The sequence below is a fragment of the Fringilla coelebs genome (genome assembly GCF_963513975.1).
Source record: "Fringilla coelebs genome assembly, chromosome: 1".
Lineage (NCBI taxonomy): Eukaryota > Metazoa > Chordata > Aves > Passeriformes > Fringillidae > Fringilla > Fringilla coelebs.
The window spans coordinates 129,629,887-129,638,862 of NC_140028.1; positions in this window are offsets into that span (position 1 = coordinate 129,629,887).

Below are 8,976 nucleotides of genomic sequence, written 5' to 3' on the forward strand. Positions count from 1 at the left end.
CCCACAATGATGATAAGGATCATCTGACATGCAGTGGTGAGTAGAGAGCTGGGACCTGAAGAAGAAATGCCTCATGGAGACGTTAACAATGCTCATAATATAAGAAAAACGTTTTACACTGTCAACATGGTCACACACTTCTGCTCAGAGAAGCTGTGGAGTCTCCATCCTTGGAGATATGATAAACCCAACTGGATGCAGTCCTGGCCAATCTGCTGTAGTTGACCTTTGTACTAAATTTTGCCCTGGACCGTGCCATATAAGGAGACAAGCTGGGGTGCAAAGCATAGAATTACAAGCATAGTTCTTTTATTCATGCACATGAGGTGTCCCCTTAAAAGCAGGGCAGGCATTCAGGTGCACATTTCACTTACTGCTGCCAAACAAACGCACACTAATATTTACCAATCATAGTAAAACTTTGCAAAGCAACTACATTTCTACGATGTCATCATCCACTTGCTTCTCTATTGATCAGATGAACCCAGAGTCAGTCTTGCTATACCTACTTATCTATAGTGACAGGTGGTGGGAGGGTTTCAAACACATGTTAGAGGGGCTAGAATGCTGGCATTATCTTGGTTGCCCAGGAGTATCTTTTGTTCTTCATGGACAGTGATTAAAATTCCAAGAAGCAGAGTCCTTATCTTGGGAACCAGGTTGTCCTTCTCCTTACAATAAGCTGGGGTTCATTGTTTGCTTGCTTAAGCATGACTGCTCAGTATCCAATGTAAACTATACATATGTTTTAAAGAAAGTTAATACCACTTTATATTACAACAATTAATTGGTATAATAGATAGGGAGTGAGATTTTCCAAAGACCCCGCTTTGAGCAGGAGTTGGACCAGATGATGTCTAGAGGTGCTTTCCAGCCTCAGACATGCTGTGATTCTGTGAGCTCAGGGAGGGAGATGATCAGTAGGTAGATCTCAGCAAAAATGACACTGGCAGTTAAAGCACAATGAGGTCCTGTTATTGTAAAGGGAATGTATGCTTCCACTAAACGCCTCCTTAAACATGCATGGCCAGCTAAGCAAGATAAGATGGCAAAATACAAGCAAAATACTGTGCATATACTTCCATGCTTTACCTGTAGAAAGCTGAGCCCTGAAAAGGAGATGCCCCATTGTTTTATGATCTCAGGTTAAAACACTTTTTAAAGCAGCTTTATTCTTTTTTATTACTTTTTGCCTTACTCAGATAAAATACAATCAGATATTTTCTATGGACTTTCTTCAGTGTTAGCACAATTCCTTTGGAAATCTGTCACCAGTATGGCCCTATCAATGCATTTATATCGTACATCTTTCTGGGAGCTAGAGGGCAATGGCTTCCCACAGGACATGGCAGGAGTTTCTGGGAACTATGCTTGAGACAGTGAGGAGGAGAAAGGGAAATGACCCAACACTAGTAAATATTAACTTTCTGACAAACGTGCAAATTGATCATGTCCATTTGAAGGGGGACTGTTTCCTCAGTGCTGTGTCCTGCAAGGGGCTTCCTGATTAACAGAAGCTACTTTCTAGGTATATAAATGGCTGTATTGAGAATACTTCTGTGTCCAACCAAGTATTTTTTAATGCCCTTGAACAGTCAATCATGATGTATTTTTCAGTATATTCTCTAATCACACACATAAAACTTCAGAGTGTTGTTCATAAGCATCTCTTAAAAACTTCAATGTTCAGTACCCAATCTTAACACTGGCTGACAATATAAAAGTCCATGTCAGTTTGTATGGAAATGCTTTTCTCAACAAGTAGCTCTTCATAAAGGCTCCCAAGTGTATGAAGAAAGCCCCACTCTCCCAAAGGAGCAGCTCTGTCACTGCCTTTCTGTGGAGACCACAAGGCTTTTGTAGAAAGAGACAGAACTGTGGCAAAAGTTTCCAAACATTTCATAGACAGATTTAAAAGGATCCCATTGTAAGAAATGAAACTGATGCAGCCTTGCAATGGAAAGTGACAGTTGTGCTGTGTCATTAAATAATAAGGAAAAAAAGCAGAGGATCGTTTCTTGATTAGAATCTGTGGTAAATATACAACAGACGAGGAGCAAAGAAGATAAATAAAGGATTAGACATCTAAGGAGTCCTTTCAAGTATAAATCTCTATCACAGTTCAGTTAAACATGAAATGCAAATACCAGCATGTTGGAAATCCTGCTCCACCTAAAAAGATAATATGTATGTATCTCCTCAAGCTATGTGCTGTGTTCCAGGGCAAAGTACAAACTGCTGGTCACAGAAGATGTCATGGCTCAGATACAATTAAAGGTAGTTAGGAACTAGAGTACCTCATTACAATAGCATACCCCAACCAAATGAAACATATGTTCTTATTCAGGAAAGTACTGTCCAATATCAACACTGATATCTTCATCAAGCTACAACTTTTATATTGTAGGGCTAAAAAGTAGCTTCTATATAAGTTGTTTTCATTTTAATAATAATGGAGTAAGGATGCCTTGCAAAGTCAAGACAAATGCTTATCTGTGAAAAAACAAAAATTGTGTTGGGCATCTTTCATATGTTTTCCTTAGAGTGACACTTTCTTCTTTAACTAAAGCAAGCTGATTTTTTGTTTGCTGACTTATCAAATCATATTAAATTCAAAACTTGACTTTCAATCATTTTTCAAGTTCTTTAAGTCTGACACGCTTAGTCCCACCCACAAGCTGTACGTAAAAGTACAGAAAATTCCAAGTACATTCAAATATTCTGGAGCTCTATTCTAAACAGCAGGCTGGGACACTGAAAAAAACTAGATTCCATTGGGAACTCTTTTCAAGTGTGTCTGAAAGATACAGCCAAATGCAGAAATGAGGAAAAAGAAGTTTATAACAGGTTTATAAAGTATTTTATCTTTTAGACAGCTTCAGCACTGGGGTGAGCACCCTGTCTCCCACCAACCTCTGCCATTCAGGGGAGCCCAAGGAAATCCAACAAGTTTGAGAAAGTGTAGCAGCTGTGATAGGAAGGAATGGTGGGAAGAAAGGCATTTCCCCGTGTTTGCTTAGTTGTTTGTGTTCTTGGTTTCTTAATTCCTCAATCAGTAGTTAAAGGTTGCAGCTGGCAATAAACTAAGTCAAACTCTCCAAGTCAAGACTGTTTTGCCTGCAATACTTAGACATTTACTAATAACCCTTGGGATCTGGCACAGTGTATTACATGCTAAACACTGCACTCTATGCCTTAGTTTACAGAAATAGAGATTTTATTATTTGTGTACAGTAGTTTGCTTGTTATAAAACTGTATTTTTAGCAGTAGTCCAGTAGTAAATGCAGATGTTTAATAACAATCACAATTGCACAGTGTGGAACTGTATTTAATTACATATCACAGAAAAAGACTGACAGAATTACTTTTTACAAGAATCTCCTATTTTCCACTACTTCCTAAGACATTTTTACATGGCTTGTGAATTTATTTTTAACTAAGCTGTTCCCACACCAAACATCTACCTCAGAGGTGTTTCATGTTAATTAAAGCCAAAAGGCTCAGTAGCCTCCAAATGTGAGGTCAAGGAAAAAATATATTGTATTGCCTATATTAAACAACCCTACCAGCTTTTCCCAGCATGCTCAGGAATTTTTTGCAGCATGTTCAAATAAGGCTTCACTCTGCTAGAAGAAAAAGGGTATGTGTGAGGGGAAATTTGTCTGCACAGGCCTAATTTTGTTGAGTTGCAAAGCCAGAAAACACTGCCATTCCTATGCAGGCTAGGGGCATATGCAAACTCAGGATTTAACAGCAGGGTCTGCACACAGGTGACAGCCCCTGAAGTCACAGGTCTGGGCTGTGATGGGCCAGGTGAGTGCCAAGAGCTCAGCCCTGCACTGTCAGTCCTGAGTCTAGAAACCTGGAGGAGACAGCCTTACACAAGCTGGTTGTACAGGAGCCAGAGGCGGGTCTGCAGGAAGGAGCAGAGATGGGGAGCCCCAAGGAGCTGTGTGACTCTCCCAAACCGCTATGGTGCTCTGTCAGCAGCTCCCTCCACTGCGCTGGTGGAGCAGGCAGGGTCCCCATCGTGCCCAAGTAGCATTTAGGGACTGTGAAGTCCTGCACAGGAACAGGGACTGAGGAATCTTCTCTTGGAAGAGTGCATTTAGGGGATGGGAGTTAAAAGTACTGGGAAATCTTCCTGGTCTAAAAAGACCAGAAAATGGCTTCACAAGCAGCAACAGAAAGGGAAATTTTCAGTAAGGAGAACTTAGGGGAAATAGACTGGAGCATGGCTGGTAAGATTTAGGATAGGAACTGTGGCAGGGTCTTGACTAGGCAAGAAGGAAAATGAGCTGAGAAACAGATACCAGAAAGTGATGAAACAAGAGGCAGATATGGAGACGTGATGCCCAAGGGAAGGAAGATGAATGGAGGGAAGGGAAGGGAAGGGAAGGGAAGGGAAGGGAAGGGAAGGGAAGGGAAGGGAAGGGAAGGGAAGGGAAGGGAAGGGAAGGGAAGGGAAGGGAAGGGAAGGGAAGGGAAGGGAAGGGAAGGGAAGGGAAGGGAAGGGAAGGGAAGGGAAGGGAAGGGAAGGGAAGGGAAGGGAAGGGAAGGGAAGGGAAGGGAAGGGAAGGGAAGGGAAGGGAAGGGAAGGGAAGGGAAGGGAAGGGAAGGGAAGGGAAGGGAAGGGAAGGGAAGGGAAGGGAAGGGAAGGGAAGGGAAGGGAAGGGAAGGGAAGGGAAGGGAAGGGAAGGGAATATTTCTGGGGCTGAAAACTCCCAAGATTGCAGCCATAGCAGGGACAATAGGACTCATGAGGTAAGACAGAGCAAAGAGGTTTTCAAGAAAAGAGAAAATGGAGGAGCATACAGTGTCTTCTAACAGATAAAGGGCTTCTGCAAAGAAGTGGATAAAAAGAAAGGTAGAGAAATATTCTCCATGCCCAAGGTGGCCATGGACTGAGAATAAAAACACACCATAGGAAAGATTCAAGCTATACCACCATATTAATAATAATTTTTAAAAAAGGTATCAGTAAAAGTGATAGACTGGGATAGGCTGGATACTCCCAGGGAAAGCATCCACAAATTAATATGCTAGCTGTTCAACACCAGAGGATAGTGTCTTAGAGGCAGAGATGAAACTTGTGCAAAGAATGTGCCTGTGAAAATGTTAGTTAATTCAAAGTCCAAGTACATGTCAAGAGCATGTCTTTTCTCTTCAGAAGTTATTGTGATTATAGACAGTGACAATCTTGCTACCAGAATCTCTAAAACTGCAACTATCCACTTCAAGATCTGAGCATATCTCTGCAAGAATATAAGATCTGAGTAACACATATTAATATTTTTGTGGATATTTCTTTACAATGACTATTTACACAACCTTCTTTTCACAAACTTTAGGTGGGTAGCCATATGCACCACATGTGTTATCTGGTAATGTCTGAACTGAAATCTCAGGTCGGCCATTTAGTCTCCGTGTGACATAAGGGAAGCAGTTCTATGCCAATATTTCCATCTGTGAAATGAAACATAGTCATATGTGCTCATACTACAGATGTAACAATAGTTTAGTATTTTTATGCAAAAATTTTACACACCGCTGCTGCCTAGTCCTCCCCTCACCTCTGCCTGGTGCAATAAGCAGTGTTTCTAGAACTCACACTTAACACTTCCATTTCAAACCAAAATTGTGTGGCACAAGTTTTTCTATAGAACAAATGTACTTCTGCTTATTTATGGGTTCTTAGGGCTTTTTCTCACACAAATATGTACAGGACCTAAAAGATTCGGGAGCTCAAATAGCCTAATACATCCTAATACGTGGAAGGAGAAAACAGGACAGGAGGAATTTGATGAGAAATAAGCGCTGTGTTTCTGGCAGGAGGAATTTAATGAGGAGCGAGTGCGGTGTTTCCCGCAGGAGGAATTTGATGCGGAGGGAGCGCGGTGTTTCCCGCAGGAGGAATTTGACGCGGAGGGAGCGCGGTGTTTCCCGCAGGAGGAATTTGATGCGGAGGGAGCGCGGTGTTTCCCTCAGGAGGAATTTGATGCGGAGGGAGCGCGGTGTTTCCCGCAGGAGGAATTTGATGCGAAGGGAGCGCGGTGTTTCCCGCAGGAGGAATTTGATGCGGAGGGAGCGCGGTGTTTCCCGCAGGAGCAGCTCCGAGGCCCGGGACGCGGAGCCGCGCGGGCCGGCAGGGGGCGCTGTTGCGGCCGGCAGGGGGCGCGGCCGGCAGGGGGCGCGGCCGGCAGGGGGCGCTGCTGCTCCGCGCCATGGCGGGTCTGAGGCGGCGGGCGGGGACACCCTCTGCAAAGAAACACCGGTAAAACGAGTGATTTTTAAAACCTTGTTTTACCAAGGTCTTAGACCTTGCAGAGATATCTTCCAGGTATACGACTGAAGGGGCGCTGATGGCGAGTCTGTAATCACAATGGCCTCTGGAAAGACGCGTTCTTGCCGCGTACTTTGGTCGCGACAGCAAGAGAGCTCCCGGCCCTGCGTGAGGCAGATGCGGAAAACGCCAGCCCTCCGGGGGAGTCCCTCAGCCGTGCGGAAATCGCTCCAGAAGCTGCACAAGGGCAACCGAGAGCGAAATCCATCCTGGGCGGGACAGGGCCCTCCCCTTCCCGACTCCATCGCGAAGCCATGCACGAGTAACTAGCTGCGGTACCGAGGGGTCTGGGCGTGGACCTGTGTGTCACCTGTGCCAGGGCCCTGGCAGGTGTCCCTCTCCATCGCTGCCACCTTTGGGCAGATGCTGAACAGGAGCACCAGAGACCGACAGGGCTGCAAGGAATAACACGGACTTTGTCCAACCACAAACACCCGTGTTGGGAAACTTCACACGGGCCTGATCGGGGTGTGGCAGGAGTTAATGCATCCTGAGCGATGAGAGTGGCTGGGCTCAGCTGGAGGGACTTACCTAGTCCAAAGAGAATGAGGAGAGCCAGCACACCACAAGCAGTTTCTCACTGGGCCGATTCCAGCTAGAAGCATCAACCCACTCTTCTGTGAAAGGAGTGTTGGCTGTGAGAAATCCATATTGCTTATTTGGGGAGTCTGCTGCAGAAAGCTTTTCCTGTTTTCCCTTTGCCTGTTAGAACCACAAATCTTCACTTTATGTAACCTGTGACAAGACGACTTTTGACTTCCCCTTTGTAGGCCCTTGCTTGCTGTTGCTTCCTTGCTGTTGCTTAAGAGCTCAGAATAAAAACCATTCTTTTTCCCACTCAGCAGCTGTGTTCCCTGAGAGCAGTTCAGGGTCCACACTTCTTGCTCAGCCAAAATGTAGCACCAGCTTCAGTGCAGCTATGTCTGCGCTGGGAGAGGTCTGGCTTCACAGCACATGAAGACTAAAGGAAAAAGTTACAATAGCAAAGAATATAGTAACAGTTATGAATTGGTAATGAGAAGTGAGGAAGAAGGGAAGAAGGGAGACCTGGTTTTGTGCTAACTTCCCACTGTCTGCAATGATAATTCCTCTGTGTAAGTCTTTTAACTAAGGGAAATGAGAAAACACAAACTGACTGGTTTAGTACAAGCAGTCAAGATTGGTCCAGTTTTTGCATACGATGGGATTTGGGTGCACCAATGAAACAAAACCTAGTAAGAGTTACAAAACATACCTCAGACCTGAGTTACCACCTCATGATAGACTGCCCAGTGGACTGCAGAGGACAGAAACAAGGAAAAACAGCTCAGATCCTTCATAAAACTCCTATTGGCATCAGTGTATAGATTTCAAGATAATGATGATCAGTGATGATGATTATTTGTGAGTTACAGGTTAGTATATACTCTCCCAAAAGGCCAAGTAGAAAGCAAAGATAGAGCAGGAATGATAGTCTTGTTAAAGGGTGTTTTAAAATCCTGCCTAGTGAAGCTTTTTATAACTAGTCTTACAAGTAAGGATTTTATATTGTAACAAGTAATCTTTATGGTTAAATTTCTTCAGTGTGCAGTTGCCATGAAAAGGGCAGTAGCAAAGAAATAAAATAAGCATAATAGCAAAGAGAAATCATCTTCTTTGAGTTCAAGGTGAAATGTCAAAGGCTTAGGGTCTACAGTGTACTGGTAAGATACACCGTTGTGTGAACTTTCCCTCCCAGAGCCATCCATCCCTGTTATCACAGCCTGGAGATGGTTCTGTGTCAACTTTGCATCTGCATCAGTAACTCATTCTGTTCAGCCATCTGTTCCACAGACATCAAACTGTTAAGAAGCCCCAGTATGGCACAATCTAGTCCAGTAACACAGAAACAGAAAAGAAAAGATCTCATTACCATTTGAATTCACAGGCTCTCCTGTGATACACATACAATATTTTCTTATATTGACATGAGCATGGTAATTTGGTAAGTAAATTCTCAGTTATAACAAAGAAATTAAACCTTAATATGCAACAGCTTTATCAGAGGCAAAATAGTTATTAAGTTAAACTAAGATTTAAGGTATTTGTTTCTCATTTTGCAGACTTCAACAGAATTAAAAAAAACATTCATGTTAACTAGGCTGACTATTACATATTGTCCATTTCAACTTCTGAATATTTCACCACTAATTTATAGTCAGAATGAAATAGGCATTTAAAAGCTAAGGTCTCAGAAGAAAATAATGACAAGAGATTGCTGACAGTGCAATTTGAGATTTCTTGTTTTGTTTCTATTTATTCGAGCCCGTATATGATTGAAACTTAGTATTTTTTAATTTCAATTTGCCACGTTGTCTTTCTAAATTAATGTGTCCCAAGAGCTTGTAAAGTTATATCTGCCAAATTCAGTGGCTTTTGATACTTTTTTCCTAGGTTTTTTTCACTATAGAGCTAGGATAATTAAAGGCCAGAGAGCTGGATTCCATTCTGGCCTGTAAATCTTCAACAGAACTGGTGCTGGAGTTTCAATAACAAAATCATTATTGTGAATGATTACTGAGCCAGAGAAAACCATTGATTGACATTCAGATTCTTAACTGAATTTGCAGATGCTGCGAAGTGAGATTTGGTGGGAGGTCTGTGAGTCATTGAG